This window comes from Puma concolor, chromosome C1 (genome assembly GCF_028749965.1).
Source record: "Puma concolor isolate L17-30 chromosome C1, mPumCon1.1.hap2, whole genome shotgun sequence".
In the NCBI taxonomy this organism is placed as follows: Eukaryota; Metazoa; Chordata; class Mammalia; order Carnivora; family Felidae; genus Puma; species Puma concolor.
This window is the reverse complement of record NC_141674.1, coordinates 11,953,203-11,973,912: the sequence shown is the minus strand read 5'-3', so window position 1 is coordinate 11,973,912 and position 20,710 is coordinate 11,953,203. Positions and strand designations below refer to the sequence as shown.

Here is a 20,710-nt window from a genome sequence, read left to right as displayed (position 1 = left end):
AGCAGTATCTGTTGTCTTTGAGCTAGGAGATTCAGAGTGGAGTAGTTCTATGTTTTAACCTGTTCTAACATGATCGAGCAGTTCCAAACCAATCCGGGCATCAGAAGCCCTAGAAAGTTTTAGAAAAAGTCTGAAGTGGGGTCTGAGGCCAGCCCTGGAACCTGCATTTTTTTTTTTCAACGTTTATTTATTTTTGGGACAGAGAGACAGAGCATGAACGGGGGAGGGGCAGAGAGAGAGGGAGACACAGAATCGGAAACAGGCTCCAGGCTCCGAGCCATCAGCCCAGAGCCCGACGCGGGGCTCGAACTCACGGGCCGCGAGATCGTGACCTGGCTGAAGTCGGACGCTTAACCGACTGCGCCACCCAGGCGCCCCAAGAACCTGCATTTTTAAAAGGAAGGAGTTAGTAGCCAGCTCAGTGTTTCTAACATTGAGCTCTATAGAGTACTTTGGTGGGTGGTAGGATTAGTCACAAACTCTATGGCAATTTTTATGCTTGGGTTTTTAATGACAAGATCACATTATTATATTATATTATATTATATTATATTATATTATATTATATTATATTATATTATATTATATTATATTAATTACATGCTTATTTATTTTTGAGAAGGAGCAAGCAGGGGAGGGGCAGAGAGAGAGGGAGAGAGAGAATCCCAAGCAGGTTCAGCACTGTCAGTGCAGAGCGCGATGGGGGGGGCTCGAACTCATAAACCGTGAGATCCTGACCTGAGCCGAAATCAAGAGTCAGTGACTTAACTGAGCCATCCACGTGCTCTTTAATGACAGTATTTTACGATTTCTTTTACCAGTTGCAATTGCCAAATTTCTCTTACACAGTGACATTTCCATGTTTCCTACCTGAAAGACTTGAGGTGTTTTTTTTTTTTAACCTTTTAATGTTTACTTACTTATTTTGAGAGAGAGAGAGGGAGAGCAAACGGGGGAGGAGCAGAGAGAGAGGGAGAGCAAGAATCCCCATCAGACTCTCCACCGTCAGTGCAGTGACCGACATGGGGCTCAAACCCACAAACTGCAAGATCATGCCCTGAGTCGAAATCAAGAGTCAGATGCTTAACCGACTGCACCACCCAGGTGCCCCAAGACTTGAGTTTCTTAAATCCGTGTTTCTCATGCTGGGATTCGGTGAGTGTATCCCCAGGGGTTTCTGCATTATTCAGGTTTGAGGAACACAGATCCAGTGCCTTCTGAGGCTGACCCAAGTCTCCTCAGTAGCACCTTGCCCTCCCTACTTGAGAGGGGACTTGGGTTCTGACCCAGACCTACGTCCTAAGAGGTGTCCCAGAAGGTCCGCTTTATTCCAGAGTGGTGGGCTGGCAGCTTAAGATTCCTCCAGTCTCAGGTACAAGGGGTGTAGACTGAAACCCTTGGGCTCTGGCATTTCCTTAGACCACGCATGAGTTCATGAAGATTCTCACCTACACACCAGGTTGCTCCCTTGGAAGGGGTACTTTGCTGGACCCCGCCGCCTGGTGACAGTGATACCGTAAAGTATTGGAGCTTGTGAATCATATATGCCTATTCTGTCTTGCTTCCCCCACCCTCACCCTGCCCCTCAGATGTGTGGCCTTGAGAAAATATACTCATACGACTCTGCACCTCAGTTTTCCTCATCTGATAAATGGAGCTGTAGGAACAAGTCACACAGCGGTTGCTTCCGTTAAGGGACACCTCGACTGCCCGATCAAGGCAGGTTGTTTCCCTTCTTCAGTTGACATCCAAGAGTACTTCCATTCACCACTGCCCTCCCTTGCTCTCATCAGGCCTCCGGGGGTCCAAATGAGGTAATTCCAGGCCAGGGGTCTATCAGTCCCAAGCCTCTGGGAAAACTGCCCAGTTGCCCCTAGGCAGTGCCAGAGAGGGTGGGTGCAGCTCTGAGGTCGGTGCCAGGGACCCAAGGAAGGCGGGCGCAGAAGCGCGACCCTTCTTTACTCCAGCTTCACACCCGCAGGCGGCGTTCTAACCCCTGGAGAACCTCTGCCCAGGACCGCAACCCTTCCCAACATGGCCGCCCCATCAGGCCGCCTCGCGCGGGGCCGCCGCGCTGACGTATGTGCGAGCGCCTCCTCCGCGCCGGCCCCCGGCGCATGCGCATTCCGCGCTGTCTTCTCCCGGCCAGAGCAGCAGCGGCGGCGGCGGCGGCGTTTGAGTGGAGGAAGATGGCGGCTCCGGGCGGTTCGGGGTCCCGCCAGCTGTGAGGCGCTTGAGTGCGGCAAGCGCGGCCTGAGGCGAAGCGCCTCTGCTCTGGCCCTGTCCCCGGCTCCCTCATCGCCGTCGCCAGCGGCGCGAACCCGAGAGCGTGGCGCGGGCTGGGCCAGGTGAGGCCTCTCCCCCTCCTGGGGCCGCGGCGGGGAGCCGGCGGCTTCTGCCCTTTATGCCCCAGGCCCGCAGGGGGCAGGGGGCGTCCCGGGTCCCGCGCTGGACGCGCATCCTGCGCGGGGGTCGGTGCTGGCTGGCCTGGGGGCCTTGCTGTCGTCATCCTCGGCCTCCCTGGGTTGGGCAGGGAGGAGGAGTGCCCCTTTCCACCCGGCCCCTCTCCTCAAGCAGGGCGGTACACGTCCCCTCGCCGGGGCCACGAAAGGGGATCTGACCGGAGCAAGGATGGCTGTAAGGGTGTCAGGTAATCTTTCGCCCAGCCCCGGAATCCCGTAACGCCTTGCGCCGAGGAGCCGGAGCCCGGTGCCTTCCCAAATTGGGGCTGCGGCGAGGGGGCCAGCGTCTTTGAAGCTGAAGCTGCAAAGGAAAGATTTTGGAACTGGCTTTGAAAAATTAGACGCAAGCAGCCGGTCTCACCGCCTAGCTTTTCGAGGGTTCCTCCGGCGAAGTGGGAACCGCGGGTCTCCTTGCTTGAGACAGCCATCCACGTTGTGACTGTGAGAATTGTGCAAAGGGGACGGTGCAGGGTGGGAACGGGTCTGTAAGCGGAGAACAGCCCGTTCTGAGATCTTCGTGGTCTCTGCAGGCTCACTTAGGTGCTAGTGAAGCCTTCGTTTGTTTGAAACCTTTGTATTTTTGGGATTCGGCGTAGCCGGTTGCTTTTTGTCTGTTAAATCTCCCCGAATTTTATTAGGAAAATAAAAGCTGCTTTTCTTAATTGCCGAAGTCTTCGGAGTTTCGATGGTGGGATTCTGATTGCTCGGGGTGAAGATTCAGACACCTTAGCAGTTCGCACTTGCTGGCAGGGGCCTTGTGCTATGCCTGTTATTCCTTTCTGAGAGTAAGTTTTTGTTGTTGTGCAATTGCTAATTTGGAGATTCTGATTTCGTTTATCTCACGCTGGGAAGCCGGTTTGAAGCCTTGTGGTCTCTTCCTTGAAGGATGATGGAATCAGTTGGAATTGTGCTATATGGGCGTTTGTTGAGGCGATGGCTTTGGGCTTGGACACACCGACTACCTTTGTAACTTAAATTTGCTTTGCTTATGTTTAAAATGATGACATCATGGGTAAAGGGAGAAGGAAATTAGAGGGGGAAATGCCCCATTTAGAACTGAACATTTACCATGCATCCTGAAAAAAAACAAATAAAATGCATCCTGTAGCTTTTACAGCGAGTAGTGACTCTCTGTGTCAGATTCCTAACTTTGTGCATATTCATGTGTCTAATCTGATTGGGTGTCCTTTGTATTGTGTGTTGTCATTTTATACCCTGTAAACTGTTTGCTTTTGACAAACCCAGTATGAATCTTAATCTATGTCGACCACGGATGTTTCCTTTACTTCAAAAAGCTTTTAACTGTTAAAATGACAACTGTTTGGTTTAATATTAGCTAATTCTTTGTTTTTTTTTTCCTTAAAGCCTTTCCCATAGAAATTTGTAGATTTTCTTAGTGCCTTCCATAAGGACGTAAACGTGAGCAGATAACGTCTTCATCATAGAAAATTTGAGAGCCACTTTACATTTCAATTTGCTAATGAAGAGTCATGAAATTAATGCAGTAAAAGATCCCGATCGTTTGACATTATGCATCTTGGCATAATGTGTTGCATTGTTGTGCTAAATCATCACCAGGTATTGATGCAACTTCATGACATCCATGACATCATTCATTCTCCAGCGTTTGGCCTTTTGCAATTCTTTACCCTTCCAGAGTCACGAAAAGAATAGGATCAGGGGAAAAAAAATAGCTTAGGATGCTCTTTACTGTCTGATTTCTAAGAGCCTTTGTGTAACACTGCTTTATGTAGTTAAAACTCTCCTGTACGATTCAGGGCGGTGTGTGATTCCTACCTATTATGAAGAGCAGACACGGAAAATGCTAATAAAACCTCTGGGTTTTACAAGAATATTGAGGTCCCAAGGAGAAGGTATTTCAAAGATGAACACATGCGTGATTATCTTTTGTGATTTCAGGGTTGTTTTAGTCTGTGCATTAACAATTCTTTATAAAACCAGAAGCTGTCTGGTTAACTAATGCCTTTTCCACTCCCAAGATTGTTACGTGAGTCAAAAGAGGTGATGTTTTGTGAAAGTTCTTTGTGAAATAAAAGGTAAACGTAAGATTGATTATTCGATGATCGGTTTCATGAAAATCCCTACCGAGGGCCCTCTAAATATGCTGGGCATTTTGGGAAGTAGGCACTAGTGATTCTAAGATAAGACACCTTTTGATCTCAAGTTGCCTATAGTCTGGTTGGGGAGCCGGACAAGGAAACTGGTTAAGTATATTGTAGCGTAAGAAGTGAGAAGTGCACAAAATCCAACCAAGGGAGTCAAGGAAGGCTTCTCAGGACCAGGATTACTCTCCATTCTTTCCTGTTGCTGCAGAAAAATCTGCCTTTTGTGAGTGACTTGCTTTTTATGAGACCTTAAAAATTTTTTTATCGTGAGTTCTTTCCCCCTTTTATTCATTCAGCGTCATGACACCTCCCACACAGTATGCCCCAGGTATGATTTCTGCATCCTCAAAAATCCAACAGAGTCTTGGGAGAACCTGAGAGTGAGTCATACACCAGGCAGCAAACACAAACATTGCAGCTGCAGTTACAATATCTCAGGTTACTGAATGGTGACAACGTTGGAGTGGTGCTGTTTTTGTTTTTGTTTTCTAAACTGGCACAAGAAGTACTGTATGATTTTATTTACTTTGATCATGTTTGGTTAATGTTTAGTTGTGAGTCCCTTAGAATCTTGATTATAAGTGGTTATCGGTACTGTCTCCCTTCTCCCAGTAATAAATTAAGTGAGAAAGTCCTTTGCCTTTTTGGGTGAAGTTGATAATTTAAACCAGAACTATACTAAGCTATTTTATAGAATCTACTCACGTAGGTTGAGATTGCTTAGAATCTGTGATACTGAGTTTCTGCATCCCAATACAGTTCCTCATCTTAGTACTGTGGTAGTTTTATAATTAATTAAGCATGTTGTCCCATATGTTGCGAAAATTTTGAGTTTTTGGATGTGTAGAATCTTTGGTGCAGTATTAATTGAATATTTACAATTTGGTAACACTCATGTTTACATGTTACCATGTAAACACTCAACACTAAAAATGAGGGCTTTAATGCTGTGGTTGACAGAAAAGTGAAAGTGATGTGTTCACTTATTTTTTTTTTTTGTAATTGTGAGTTTGTTACATGTACAAGGACAATGGACAAGTCATTTAAAAGTTGCCCAGGGGTGCCTAGCTGGCTCAGTTGGTAGAGCATGGGATTCTTGATCTCGGGATTGTGAGTTCCAGCCCCATGTTGGGTGTAGAGATTGCTTTACAAAAATAAAATATTTTTAAAAACTTGCCCAGTATTGGGGCACCTGGCTGGATCATTTGGAAGAGCATGCAACTCTTGATTTGGGGGTTGTGAGTTCAAGCCCCACATTGGGCATATAGCTTACTGTAAGCCAAAAAAAAAAAAAAAAAGTGTTGGAAAAAGAAACTAAATTGTTTTTAGTGACCTTCTAAATGTCTTATAAAATTATGACTTAGTGGTATTCCTGTAGTTTAATTTTACACTTCCTTACTCATGAATGTATTAGAAGGCAAATTTGCTTTGAATTTTGATTTGTTCTGTATGGAATTTCTATTTAAAAAAAATTTTTTTTACATTTATTTATTTTTTTGAGAGACGGAGAGAGACAGCATGAGCAGGGGAGGGGCAGAGAGAGAGGGAGACACAGAATCCGAAGCAGGCTCCAGGCTCTGCACTGTCAACACAGAGCCCGATGCGGGGCTCAAACCCACGACCCGTGAGATCATGACCTGAGCCAAAGTCAGATGCTCAAAACCGACTGAGCCACCCAGCCACCCCTGGAATTTCTATTTTTTAATTTGTAAAGTTTTCTCCCAAGTTTTTATTTATTTATTTATTTTATTAAAATTAAAAAAAAAATTATTTAGAGAGAGACAGAGACAGCACACATTGGGGAGGGGCAGAAAGAGAGGGAGAAAAGAGAGAATCCCATGCAGGCTCTACACAGTGCACAGAGCCCACGAAACTGTGAGATCATGACCTGAGCTGAAACCAAGAGTTGGATGCTTAACCAACTGAGCTACCCAAGTGCCCCTTCTCCCAAGTTTTTAATTTAATTTTTTCCAGTGTCACTATGTTTTATTTCCAAAGTGGAAGTAATCTTGTGGTGCTTTGATGCTTGTTTACTTATGATAAATATATAGATATTATATAAAGTATTGGTTGCTCATAAATTTTTACATAAAATTTTACTTTTCTGGACAGTAACTTATTTTATTTTCCAGTAATAAATAAATTTGAGGTAGTTCAGTTAATTTCAATAAAGGCAAACAAGATTTACATTTCAGCTATTAACATTCCTTTAGAATATTCAATATTGTGGATACTTTTTTAAAAAGTTTATTTTTATAGTTTATTTATTTTGAGAGAGAGAGAGCGAGAGCACTGAAGGGGTAGAGAGAGGGAGAGAAAGAACCATAAGCAGGCTCCACACCATCAATGTGAAGCCTGATGTGGGGCTCAAAGCCACGAACCATGAGATCATGACCCAGGCTGAAATTGAGAGTTGGACACTCTCGATTAGAGTTGGTTGGATTAGCCAACCAGGTGCTCTATTTATTTATTTTTGAGAGAAAGAGAATGCAGGAGAGGGGCAGAGAGGGAGAGAGAGAGAATCTCAGGCAGGCTCCACACCATCAGCCCAGAACCTGATTCGGGGCTCAATTCCACAAACTGTGGTCTGATCACCTGAGCCGAGATCAAGAGTTGGACACATAACTGACTAAGTCACTCAGGCGCCCCAAGGATACTTAAAAAAAATTTTTTTTAATTTTTAAGTAAGCTCTATGCCCATTGTGGGGCTTGAACTCATGACCCTGAGATCAAGTGTCACATGCTTTACCAACTGAGCCAGCCAGGTGCCCCTATTTAGGATATTTTTATTTCAACTATTTTAAGGAATTCATTGATATGACATTATTTCCAAATTTGTGTTTCCCATGTTATTCTCATTTTATTTAAAATTTTTTTTTAATGTTTGTTTATTTTTGAGAGAGAGACAGAGCGTGAGTCAGGGAGGGGCAGAGAGAGAGAGGGAGACACTGAATCTGAAGCAGACTCCAGGCTCTGAGCTGTCAGTGCAGAGCCAAACAAGGGGCTCAAACTCATAAACCACAAGATCATGACCTGAGCCGAAGTCAGACACTTAACCGACTGAGCCATCCAGGCATCCCTTGTTATTCTCATTTTAAATGCTTGGTTCATGTAGGGTGCCTGGTTCCTGGGTGGCTCAGTTGGTTAAGCGTCCAACTTCAGCTCAGATCATGATCTCACAGCTCATGACTTTGAGCCCTGTGTTGTCAGCTCTGCTGACAGTGCAGAGCCTGCTTGGTATTCTCACTCTCTCCCTCTCTCTTTGCTGCTCTGGTCCATGTACTCTTTCTAAGTAAATAAATAAGTTAAAAAAAAAAAAAAGGCTTGATTCATGTTGCTAATTGGGAACAGGAATTTTTTTCCAGAATGAACCTCTTGGTGCATTGTTTGGAGAAAGATTGATTTTTTTTTAAAGTTTATTTATTTTGAGAGAGAGCGAGAGAGCACACACACTCATTGGAGAGGGGCAGAGAGAGGGAGAGAGAAAATCCCAAGCAGGGTCTGCACAGTCAGCACATAGCCAAAGGCAGGGCTTGAACCTACAAACTATGAGACCATAACCTAAGTCGAAGTCGGACACTTAACCGACGGAGCCACCCAGGTGTCCTAAAAACAGTTAAGATGGCGTGTATGTATGTTACGTATGTATTATCACAATAACAATTTTAAAAAAGGTAATTTAATAGTTTATATATGCTCTGTAGGATGGCCTGATAACCATTTATTTTAACATAGTAATTAAGATCCTAGGCTCTGGTCCTAGGTCGACTCAGGCTCATAGTTCTTCTTTCCTTAGATATGGACCTTAGCTTCTCTGTTTTTCATCTATAAATTGAGGATACTGATATCTATGTCGTGGGACAATTAAATGTGGGAATGTATGTGATCATCTTAGCACATTGCTTAGCAAAGAGTAAACATCCAAATCTTAGACGTTATTATATTGTTTTTTTTAATGTTTATTTTGAGACACACACACACACACACACACACAGACACACGGTGTGCATGCGCACATGTCTGGGAGGCTGGATCCCACAACCACAAGATCATGACCCAAGCCGAAATCAAGAGTCGGATGCTCAACCGACTGAACTACCCAGGCACCCCTATTATGCTGTTTTATGGAACATCGAAACTGGGACAGAGAGGGGTGCCTGGCTGACCCAGTTGGTGGAGCATGCGGCTCTTGATCTTGGGATTGTGAGTTCAAGCCCCAGGTTGGTTGTAGAAGTTACAAAAAATAAATAGCTAGGGCTCCTGGGTGGCTCAATTGATTAAGCATCTGACTTTGGCTTAGGTTATGGTCTTGTGGTTCACGAGTTCAAGCCCTGTGTAGGGCTCTGTGCTGACAGCTCAGAGCCTGGAGCCCGCCTTGGATTCTGTGTGTGTGTGTGTGTGTGTGTGTGTCTTTCTCTGTCCCTTTCCCACTTGCACTATCTCTCAAAAATAAATAAATGAACATTAAAAAAAAATCTTAAAAAAAAAAAAAACCATGGTAACTCATTGCCTCTTTCCTCCACGTATCTTTTGAACTCTCTGACCTTCATTGTACCTTGCCTTGCCTCTTGTGTATATTATGCTCATTTGCACAAGAACATTCATCTTCCCAGGTAGGGAGCCTTCTTTTTTTCCTTTTTCATTAACTACTGTCTGCAGCTCTGTATAGTGTCTCCTGTATGCTATACCACTGAACCACTTGTCCTTGCACAATTAGGTTAAAGTTAATATCCAAGATGAAAATTGTGCTAATTAATTTCTGCCAAATAGCTTAAAAGGGATATATCATACAGTGTAATTCATATGTAATATTTTTAGTGCCCTGTTGGCACATTTAGTGCTTATGTATTAGGCACTCAGATATTCATTTAGAATATACTTTTTTTTTTAATTTCTTTTTTTTTTGACGTTTATTTATTTTTGAAACAGAGCATGAACGGGGGAGAGTCAGAGAGAGAGGGAGACACAGAATCTGAAACAGGCTCCAGGCTCTGCGCTGCCAGCACAGAGCCTGACGCGGGGCTCGAACTCACAGACCGCGAGATCATGACCTGAGCTGAAGTCAGACGCTTAACGGACTGAGCCACCCAGGCGCCCCTAGAATATACTTTTGATTCTTACAGATTTATGTTCCTCATGAGTTTTCTGAGATATTGTGTGATCCCAAGTATCTGTTGAATTTTTCTTGCCTTTTTGCCATTGAATGCTATAATGGGATAGGGAGTAGGGATGGTTCAAGGTAGTAGGGATACAATATACAAAACAGACAAGGTCTTTAATTTTCTGGATCTTACTTTTGAGATTGGAGAAACCAATTAATGAGTGAACAAAATCTGTGCTGACAGCTCAGAGCCTGGAACCTGCTTTGGATTCTGTGTCTCCCCATCTCTCAGCCCCTCCCATGCTCATGCTCTGTCTCCCTCTGTTGCTCAATAATAAATAAACGTTAAAAAACAAACAAACAAACAAACAAACAAACAAACAAACAAACAAAAGTTCCCTATGACCCAGCAATAGCACTGCTAGGAATCTACCCAAGGGATACAGGAGTGCTGATGCATAGGGGCACATGTACCCCAATGTTTATAGCAGCACTTTCAACAATAGCCAAATTATGGAAGGAGCCTAAATGTCCATCAACTGACGAATGGATAAAGAAGATGTGGTTTATATACACAATGGAATACTACTTGGCAATGAGAAAAAATGAAAACATGCCATTTGCAGCAACATAGCTGGAACTGGGGGGTATTATGCTAAGTGAAATAAGTCAGTCAGAGTAAGACAGACATCATATGTTTCCACTCATGTGGATCTTGAGAAAGTTAACAAAAGACCATGGGTGAAGAGAAGGGGGAAAAAAAAGTTACAAACAGAGGGAGGGAGGCAAACCATAAGAGACTCTTAAATACGGAGAACAAACTGAGGGTTGATGGGGGGTGGGGGGGAGGGGAAAATGGGTGATGGGCATTGAGAAGGGCGCTTGTTGGGATGAACTCTGGGTTTTGTGTGTAAGCCAATTTGACAATACATTATATTTTTTAAAAGATTAGGTGGTTTAAAAAAATTTTTTTTTCAACATTTATTTATTTTTTGGGACAGAGAGAAACAGAGCATGAATGGGGGAGGGGCAGAGAGAGAGGGAGAGACAGAATCGGAAACAGGCTCCAGGCTCTGAGCCATCAGCCCAGAGCCTGACGCGGGGCTCGAACTCACGGACCGCGAGATCGTGACCTGGCTGAAGTCGGACGCTTAACCGACTGCGCCACCCAGGCGCCCCAGATTAGGTGGTTTAGAGAAGGCCTCCGTAAAAGGGTAATACAGAAGGCTGGAAGACACAAGGCTGAATGTTTAGTGTTCAGTTTTGGGGACAGAGAGAACACAACTGCAGAGGACTAAAGTAGGAACCAGGAACCAATGAGGATTCCTAAATTGCATTTGGCTGTTACTGAGTTTTTGCTTCTTAATCTGAAACAGCCCACCCCTCACTGACACCCCTCTCCCCTTTTCTTTCCCTAAATGACATTGGGTTTTTGAAGATACCAGTCTGGTTCTCTGATAGACGTTTCCACATTTGTGATTTGTCTTAGTGTTTCCTTGTGTCATTTAACTACTTTATCCCCTTTTAAGACAACTCTAAAGGCTTGATTATATTTATATCTGCAATCCTTTGTCATACCCTATACTCATATCAAACTAGATGTCATGTTTTTCCATGATAATGATGCAAAATTTGATCACTTGGTTAATGTGAAAATCTTGATCTTTGTATTGTAAAGCTTTCCCTTTACAGTGATCAGGTAATCTATGGGGTGGCAATTTAACATAATGTAGTAAGTAAACTGTTTCTCAACTGTCTTTCACTTGTTGGTTTTAGCATCCATTAATGATCCTTGTTTGAATCAGTTGTTTCATTGGAGGTTGGAGCAGGATGATTATTATTACTCTTGGTTCCACACTTATTAGCTGACAAGGAACCACCAAATGAGAATGAGCTACTAAAAATCTCTCCTAACCAGATAGAGTGTTTAATTCTTTGCTTTTCACTGTAGATTTTCTTAGTAAACAATTGGTCACCCCAGTGGTGGCAAGTAAGTTTCTCTGCTTTTTTCTGCATCACTGTAGGTACATGGATTTTTATTTATTCATTATTTCACACTTAGTTGCCGCCATTATTAGTCTTTTTGATGCTAATGCTCTCCCTGGTCTTTGGATTGTTTTCAGTCACAGCAAGATATCCCAGATTCACCTTGTACTTTTCCTGTCCTTGACCTAAAATCAGTCATTTTTCTAGGAAGGCCTAGTTTCGTTTATAGGGAATGCCACTAGAAACCCAAGATCTGAGTGCTAGGGATGCTCATCGAGACTGGGTCTTCATTATTTCTGGGTCCTTTGGATGGGCCACTTGGAAAATGTGTTTTGTTTTGTTTTTTTAGAAATGAGAACTTCATATTGATATTTCCAGTTTAATTTGAACGTATTGCAGTTTTTTTTTCTTTAGATTTTATATTTGTCTCTCCTTAACTGGAAATCTTGGTTTTTAAGTACTGTTCACATTTATTTGCTTTCTCTTCCAATAGACCTAAGAAATTAAAAAATAGATAGTATCTATATTCTAACGAAATTACTGAGGCAAATTTAAGATTCCTTTGTGATTCTTTTTGCCCTTAACATTCTGTCAAGATCCAGTCAAGAGAATGGAAAACGTACTGGGTATTCAAATAGAGGAGATTTAATGTGGAGAATTTGTGATGCAAGACAGTAAAAAAAGAGTCGGGTGTAGCTTAGAGATTCCTAGCTGTAGGATGAAAGTATTATCTCAAGAGTCAGGGGAACTTAAGGGGTAGGTGGTGTTACCAGAACTTTTGAAGAATATGGAGGAGGGGTCACCACCTCAAGCATGCTGCCACTTGCAGAGCCGGGACCATGAGGAGGACTTGCCAAGATGTGCCACATGGTTGGGGCCTGGACTGTCCTCTTACCCCTAAGTTTTGTTAGTTCTTAGTTTAGCCTTTTCAGGTTTTTTTTTTTTTTTTTTTTTTTTTTTGGGGGGGGGGGCAAGAATCAGCAAATATCTGCATATATTCTTTTTACTCCTTTCTTACACAAAAGGTTGCCGTATTATGTCCACTATTCAGCACCTTTCTTGCTGTGTCTTAGTGGTCTTGTCATAACGGAGCAGGTAATCCTTAATCATTTTCACAGCATTTTTGTTACGTGGATGTGCTGGATTTGTTCTAGTCAGTCTTTGATAAACATCAGTAAGGAATGCTTTACTGCTGCTCTTTTGAAAATAGATCTTGGTATGGTGTGTTAGAAGGAGCACTGAGACACAGGTTCTGTTTTGTTCCCTTAGGAAGTGGCATGTTTTCTGACCTCAGTTTCTCCTCACTGGTAAAATAAGGGTTCAGTTGCTCTAGGATCTCTAAGATCTCCTGCTGTATTTTATATTTTTCTGGAAATTTTATTAGCCATTTTTTAATTTTTAAAAATATTTAAAAATGTCTATTTTTGAGAGGGGGGTGAGTGGGGCAGAGAGAGAGAGGGAGAGAGAGGATCCAAAGCAGGCTTTGCGCTGACAGCAGAGAGCCTCATAGGGGCTCGAACCCATGAACCATGAAATCATGACCTGAGCTGAAGTTGGACGCTTAACCAACTGAGCCACCCAGGCACCCTTATTAGCCATATTTTAAACCTATTGCTTACCAAAGTATGCAAGGCACAGGAAAACCATAAATGAGAACATTAAGCTAAGTTTTATTTATTTATTTATTTATTTATTTATTTATTTATTTTTAAAATTTTATTTATTTTTGAGAGAGAGAGAGAGAGAGAGAGAGACAGAGTGTGAGCGGGGGAAGAGCAGAGAGAGGGAGACACAGAATGTGAAGCAGGCTCCAGGCTCCAAGCTGACAGCACAGAGCCCGACGCGGGGCTCGAACTCACTAACCGTGAGATCATGACCTGAGCCAAAGTCAGATGCTTGACTGACTGAGCCACCCAGGCGCCCCTTGAGAATTATTTTAAATTAATTTCAAAGCCTGATTTATCCTCTTTTTTAAAAAATGGAGTCATAGAATTGGATTCAAATTCTTATTTTTACAAAGTTGTGTAATCATGGGCAAAGTAATTTATCTGAGCCCTGTTTCCTCATCTGTAAAACATGACTGATCATATGCCCCTTGCAGAATTGGGGTAAGGCACCTGGCACATACTCTCAATACCTGTTGATTCCCTTTCCGTTGATTATCTTGACACCAGCCACAATTTTTTACAGTTTATTTATTTATTTTTGAGGGGGGTTAGGGGCAAAGAGAGGGGGAGAGAGAGAATCCCAAGCAGGCGCTGCAGTGTCAGCCCAGAGCCTGATGTGGGGCTCAAATGCACAAATAGTGAGGTAATGACCTGAGCTGAAGTCAACAGTCAGACGCTTAATTGACTGAGCCACCCAGGTGCCCCTGACACCGGCCACATTTTAATGGTTACTCAAGAACTTGATACTCAGAGTCAGTGGGCTGGCAGCATTGGCATCACCAGGGTTAGAATGCAAAAGTATGTCAGGTTGCACCCCAGGCCTATTGGGTCCAAGTCTGTAGTTTAATGAGATCCATGTTACAACTTGAGAAGCACTGGAACCTTAAGAGATTTCTAGGGAGATTTCCTCCTTTTTGTCTGAGTTCCTAATGATTTGGTGGTTCTTTGTGCCTTTGGCAGCTTGGTTTTGCTGTACACTATTAGCTGAAACTATTTTGTTTTATTATTTTTAAAGTTTTTGTTCTTTTGTGGGACTCAGACTTATGACCCCGAGAACAAGAGTCACATGCTACACTGACTGAGCCAGCCAAGCACCCCTGAAACTGTTTCAGATGAAATATATGAGCACCTGTTCAGGATAAAAGTTCAGTTGCAGAAATCTTTACATGCTATTATTAAATAGTATTAAAGATTAGGTTCAGCTAGATTTTTAAGCATTATGAGACATTCCAAATAATGCATGAAATATGTGTTTAAAGAATAATTATAAGCGAACACCTATGTAACCACCAACCAAGTCAAGAAATAGAATATTGCTAGAGACCAGAGGCACTCCAGTGCACCCCACCCTTGATTACATCCATTTATCTCTCTTGAAAGTAACCGCTATTCTTTTTTTTTTTAAGTTTATTTTTTTAAAGTCTATTTTGAGAGAGTGTGAATGGGGGAGGGGAGGGTAAAGGGAGAGAGAGAATCTCAAGCGGGTTCTACGCTAAGGTGCCCCAGAAGTAACCACTATTCTTTCTTTTGTGATAATTTCCTTGCTTTTCTCGATAGTTTTATCACCTGCATATGTATCTCTAGACAGTAGTTTAGTTTTGCCTATTTGTCAACTTTATGTAAAGGAGACCATACTTTATGTATTCTTTTGTTGTCTTCTTTTGCTCAATTTTAGTATATGTGCTGCTGAAGCGAGCACATCTTTTGCTCAATTTTAAAGTAGTGAAGCCAAGAACAAAAGTCTGACAAGTTTCAGTTTTAGAACAATTTTAATTATAGTGTTAAGCCTTGATGTTCAGTTGTCTTTGTAGAGCACCCATTGATACAGAATTTGTTTCTGTCCTCTACTTAAAGATACACAGTTGTAATATGTAAACCATTTAACACTTTGATTCTAAACATTACAAAATAGCTAGTTTTTTAATATTTATTTTTGGCAGGAATATTATAAAATCTCCTAGGTGTCTTTTTTTTTTAAGTTAGGCTATAGAATATTCTACTTTTAAATTTGTATTTTTATATTTAAAATTGGAACCACGTTGGATTTACTGAAAATTTGGAAGATATTTATTTATTTATTTATTTATTTATTTATTTATTTATTTATTTAAGAGAGTGATCTTGTGCATGAGCAAGCACACACACTTGTGCATATGGGAGGGGCAAACAGGGAGAGAGAGAGAATCCCAAGCAGGCTCTGTGCTATCAGTGCTGTCGCTGTATAGGTCCAGGCAGGGCTTGAACTCAGGAACTGTGAGATCATGACCTGACCCAAAATCAGGAGTTGGATGCTTAACCAACTGAACCACCCAAGGATCCCTGGCATGTGCATTTAAAATGTTGGCAGGTAACATTTTAAAAAAGATTTTAACAAGTATGGTTTAATTTTCCTTCACAGCCCTCAAGTTGATTGGAAATTTTGAATTAGGGAAAGGAAGGAAAAATAAGATAAAAAAAAGAGAGAAGGAGGCAAAGCATAAGAGACTTAAATGCAGAGAACAAACTGAGGTTTGCTGGAGGGGAGTTGGGTGGGGTATGGGCTAAATGGTGATGAGCATTAAGGAGGGCACTTGTTGGAATGAGCACTGGGTGTTATATGTAAGTGATGAATCACTAAATTCCACTCCTGAAATGTAACATATTACATTCTATGTTAACTAACGTGGATTTAAATAAAATTTAAGAATAAAAAGAAATTTTGAGTTATCAGTTATGTTCACTTATTCATTGTCTACTACTGCTAGTTACTAAAGGCAGTACATACATAATTAGATATAGAACCATACTTGCTGAGAAAGGTGTGTACCTGATTATCATATATGGTAGAAAGAAGGAAATATAAAGGGAATCCAGAAGAAGATCCCTTCTAGTTGGAGCAATCAGGGAAGGTTTTCTAGACTGGGTGGTGCTTGAGCCAGCCTTGAAGTATAGGCAGATTTGCATGTATGAAATTGTATCCCAGACAGAGAGCATCAAGGACAAGGGATCACAGAGGCAGGAGGAAGAGGCTCTGTGGAAATTTAGTTTGTCAAATAATAGAGGACTAGGCTGGAGTGGGAGAAGCACACAAAAAGTGAGGTTTGACCCAGGTTATGATGACTTTAAAGTGTTATGCTAGCTGTGGATACCAGTTCCTCAAAAAAGTAAACATAGAATTCCCACATGATCTAGGAATTCTACATCTAGGTTTATATCTAGAAGGATTGAAGTAGAAATTCAGACAGGTATTTGTGCATCAATACTCACAGTAGCATATGCACAATAGCCAAAAGGTGAAAACAACCCAAATGTCCATTGACAGATGAACAGGATATTAAAATACAGTGTTACAGCCAGCGTTCCGTATGATGAATATTCTTCAGCCCTAGAAAAGAATGAAATTCTGACATATGCTACAACATAGATGAAGCCTGAAGACAGTGTGCTAACTGAAATAAGGCAGATACAGAAGGACAAATACTATACCATTCTTCCTATATGAGGTACCTAGAACAGTCAAATTCATAGGGACAGAAAGTAGAGTAGGAGTTGTTGGGGCAGAGGAGAGGGGAGAAACGGGTTTGTGCTCAATAGATAGGGAGTTTCTGTTTAAGATGATGAAAAAGTTCTGGAGATGAATAGTGGTGATGGTTGTACAATGTGAATGCACTTAATGCCATTGAAATATATATTTAAAATATTTAAGTGTGATATTTTATGTTATGTATATTTTACAATAAAACACGAAAAATGCGATGCTAAAGACCTTAAATGTTAAAGAGAAAGCATTTGGTAATTGATGAAAGTTTTTTTTTACTGAAGTATAATTAATATACAATATTAGTTTCAGGTGTGCAACATTGATAATTCTTTTTTTTTTTTTATTGTTTATTTATTTTTGAAAGAGAGAGCATAAGCAGAGGGGGACAGAGAGGGAGACAGAGAATCCAAGCAGGCTCTGTGCTGTCAGCGCAAAGCCCGGTGTGGAGCTTGAACCCACAAACTGTGAGATGATGACCTGGACCGAAGTCAAACAGTGAACTGACTGAGCCACCCAGGCGCCCTCATTTGATAATTCTGTACATTACTCAGTGCTCATCCATGATAAGTGTAGTCCCCACCATCTACCACTATACAAAATTATTGCCAATTGCTGGCTGTATTCTTTATGCTGTATTTTTCTTTTCTGTGACTTATTTATTTTATAATTGGAAGTTTGTATCTTTATTTTAGAGAGAGAGCAGAGGGGAGGGCAGAGGGAGAAAGAGAATCTTAGGCTGACTCCATGTTCAGTGGGGGAGCCCAGTGCAGAGCTTGTGGGATCAAGGCCTGAGCCTGAGTCGGTAGCTCAAGCAACTGAGCCACCCAGGTGCCCCTGGAAGTTTACATCTCTTAATCCCTTGGTCTTTTTCACCCATCCCCCCACTTGATGAAAGTTTTTGATCCAGATTTGCGCATGAAAATTAATTCTGAATTAAAAGAGTAAATTGGAGGGGTGTCTGGCTGGCTCAGTTGGTGGAACATGCGACTCTTGATCTGAGGATCATGGGGTTAAGCCCCACGTTGGGTGTAGAGATTACTTTAAAAAATAATAATAAATTGGAGAAGGAAGGAGTAAGCAGTGGAAAAACCAAGTCCTCCTTTTTATTAAAGTAGTTTAGTTAAGAGATGATTCGGGCCTCTAAGGCAGCAGTGGAGAGAAGTGGGAAGAAGGGCTAATGCTGGGGGGTGGGGGTGGGGTGGAATTTGACAACAGGTTAGATGTGGGAGGGAAGAGAAAAGGAAAGATAAAAGATGACCGCTAGGGGCGCCTGGGTGGCTCAGTCGTTAAGCATAGGACTCTTGATTTCAGCTCAGGTCATGATCTCTTGGTTCACAGGTTCAAGCCCCATGTTGGGCTCCGCGGACAGTGTGGAGCCTGCTTGGGATTCTCTCTCCCTCCCTTTCTCTCTTCCCCTCCCTTGCTTGCTTTTTTTGTCTCTTGAAATAAATAGACTTAGAAAAAAAAAAAAGATGGCCGCTAGGTTTTGGGTCAGGTATGCAGGAGGATAAACAGGTGGCTGGAAGAGTGTTCAGTATGAATTTGGCATTATCTATCCAGAAGGCAATAAAAATATGAAAGTGGAGAGATGTAATTCAGGAGAATCAGGTCTACAGATGAGTTGTGGGGTCATTCTCCTGTCCGTCCATCCATCTGTCTTGAACATTTGTTCTGCCTTTGCTGGGCATATTAGATGGACACAGCAGTCTGTAACCTCAAGGATCATACAGTCTTGTGAGTCATTTAGTGGTTATATTCGAAACCATGTGATTGTCTAAGGAGAAAATGTGGCAAGGAAAGAGAAAGCAAAATGGAATTTTAGGGGCCACCTCCACATTTAGGTATGAAAGGAGAAAAGAACCTCAGAATGAGGGGTCAGAGAGCTAATAAAGACCCAGGGGAATATATAGTCATCAAGAATTAAACAATTTGAGGAATCAAAATAGTGATAACAGATGAAGTTGGAAATTTTCAGAAATGTGTTCTTCAAAATTTAAGGTTTGCTATTTCACTTTTTTTGTCCATAGGTGTGACCAAAAAAATATTTTTTCTCTTGTGCCGTTTTTCATATTTTTTGATCCATGACTGAGATGGAGTTACATCAGTGTGCCGTCGGCTGTGGTTTCAGTTTTGGATTTCTGCTGTTAAGCAGGAATTCCCACTTGGAATTTTTGTCCTTAGTTTTTTTCCCTGTCAGTAAAATTCGTCTTGCTTCAACTTAAACTGGCTTGACTGATAATACTTTTCTTTTTTATTGTTAAAGTATGCATAACACAGAATTAACCATTTTAGCCATCTTTGAATGTGTAGTTCAGTGGCATTAAATATATTCACCTTTTTATGTAACCAATAATACATTTCTTTGTTCTTCCTGCTTTTTAAAAAGCAGACCTCTTTCCTAGCAATTTTTTCATCTTTCCCACCCATAAGATTGATTCTTGTTTAATTTCACTAGAAGATTTAACACACTTAATTTGAAGTACCTGGTAGAGTGATTCAAGAATGATATTTCATTTTCCTAGGGTTTTTTTTGTTTTTTGTTTTTGTTTTCGTTTTTAAGAAATACAATGCCTTATACCACGTTTTACAAAAAGATACTTATAGGGGCAGTAAAATTTTTTAAACATTGTAGCTTTATCAAGTTTGTCTTTTTGCTGTATTTGCTTCAGATTTTTCTAAAAAATATAAGACACAGGTAACAGTTGAAACCCTGTATGTTCCCCATCCAATCTCAATTGCCTTGATGTCTAACCATAATGAATTTGGATCATTATTCCCATGCATGTTAGTATATTTTACTATATATTCATGTATTTATAACACGATATAGTGATAGTTTTGTTGTGTAGGTATTTAATATAAGTAACAATTTTTATTTTTATTTTATTTTTGTTTAAGTGTCTATTTATTTTGAGAGAGAGGGAGCATGCATGTGGGCAGGTGAGGGGCAGAGAGAGAATCCCAAGCAGGCTCCACGTTGTCAGCACAGAGCCTGATGCAGGTCTCGAATTCTCGAACTGTGAAATCATGACCTGAGCTGAAATCAAGAGGCAGACACTTAACCGACTGAGCCACCCAGACACCCCCAAGTTTTATTTTTAAATGAGTAATATTGTACAAATTAGATTTTGTTTTATGAAGTCATTTTTGTGACTGTAAACATGAGTTAGTCAAGGGGTGCCTGGCTGGCTCGGTTTGTAGAGCATGCAACTTGATCTTGGGGTTGAGAGTTCAGGCCCCATATTGGGCATAGAGAGTTAAAAATAAATAAAAAAAAGTTGGTTAAGCATGTCTTTCTGTACTAAAGTACAGATTTTTTTTTTACTAATGACTTCCCTTTTTAGGTCTAACATTAATGTAACTTTTTTTACACTGAAAATATGCATTTTATGAAATGTATACGTAATGAAAAATTTATTTCATTAATTTAATGAAAGTGTATTCATCAGTACTGCAACTAAGTTTTGGATAACTACTGCTGCTAAACCAGCAGAGGGGGCTCAGCAATGTAAGAAATTGCCAATGTCAGTTCTGACTAGAAAACTTGAAAATTTAAAATAGAAGAGTCTTAGTGATTCTATCTTTGCATGTAAATGACTACATCTTGATTAATACAAATTTTAAATCAGTACCACTGTGGGTGAAGGTTAATAACAAAAATCTTTTGTAACATCTAAATCTCAAGTGTTCACCCCCACTCCCCATATATATATGGGTGTGTGTGTGTATACATGCATGCAATTGTATATTTCTTTCTAAATCAGATTCTGGTAGACAGCAAACGTGTAGAATTCGTAATTGTGTTGTTTAAATTCTGAATACTTTTTTTCCTGTCAGTTCTTTAAATT

General features: G+C 41.2%; 1 protein-coding gene across 1 annotated transcript in view; it reads left to right on the top strand.

The window, feature by feature from the left end:
* The first annotated feature begins 2,158 nt into the window (after nt 1–2,158).
* The window catches only part of FBXO42 (F-box protein 42), a 95,263-nt gene continuing 76,711 nt past the window's right edge, over nt 2,159–20,710 (top strand). Inside the window, exon 1 of the mRNA XM_025912156.2 lies at nt 2,159–2,348. The gene's annotated coding sequence lies outside the window, so the exon portion shown is untranslated. The remainder of the gene's footprint in view (nt 2,349–20,710) is intronic.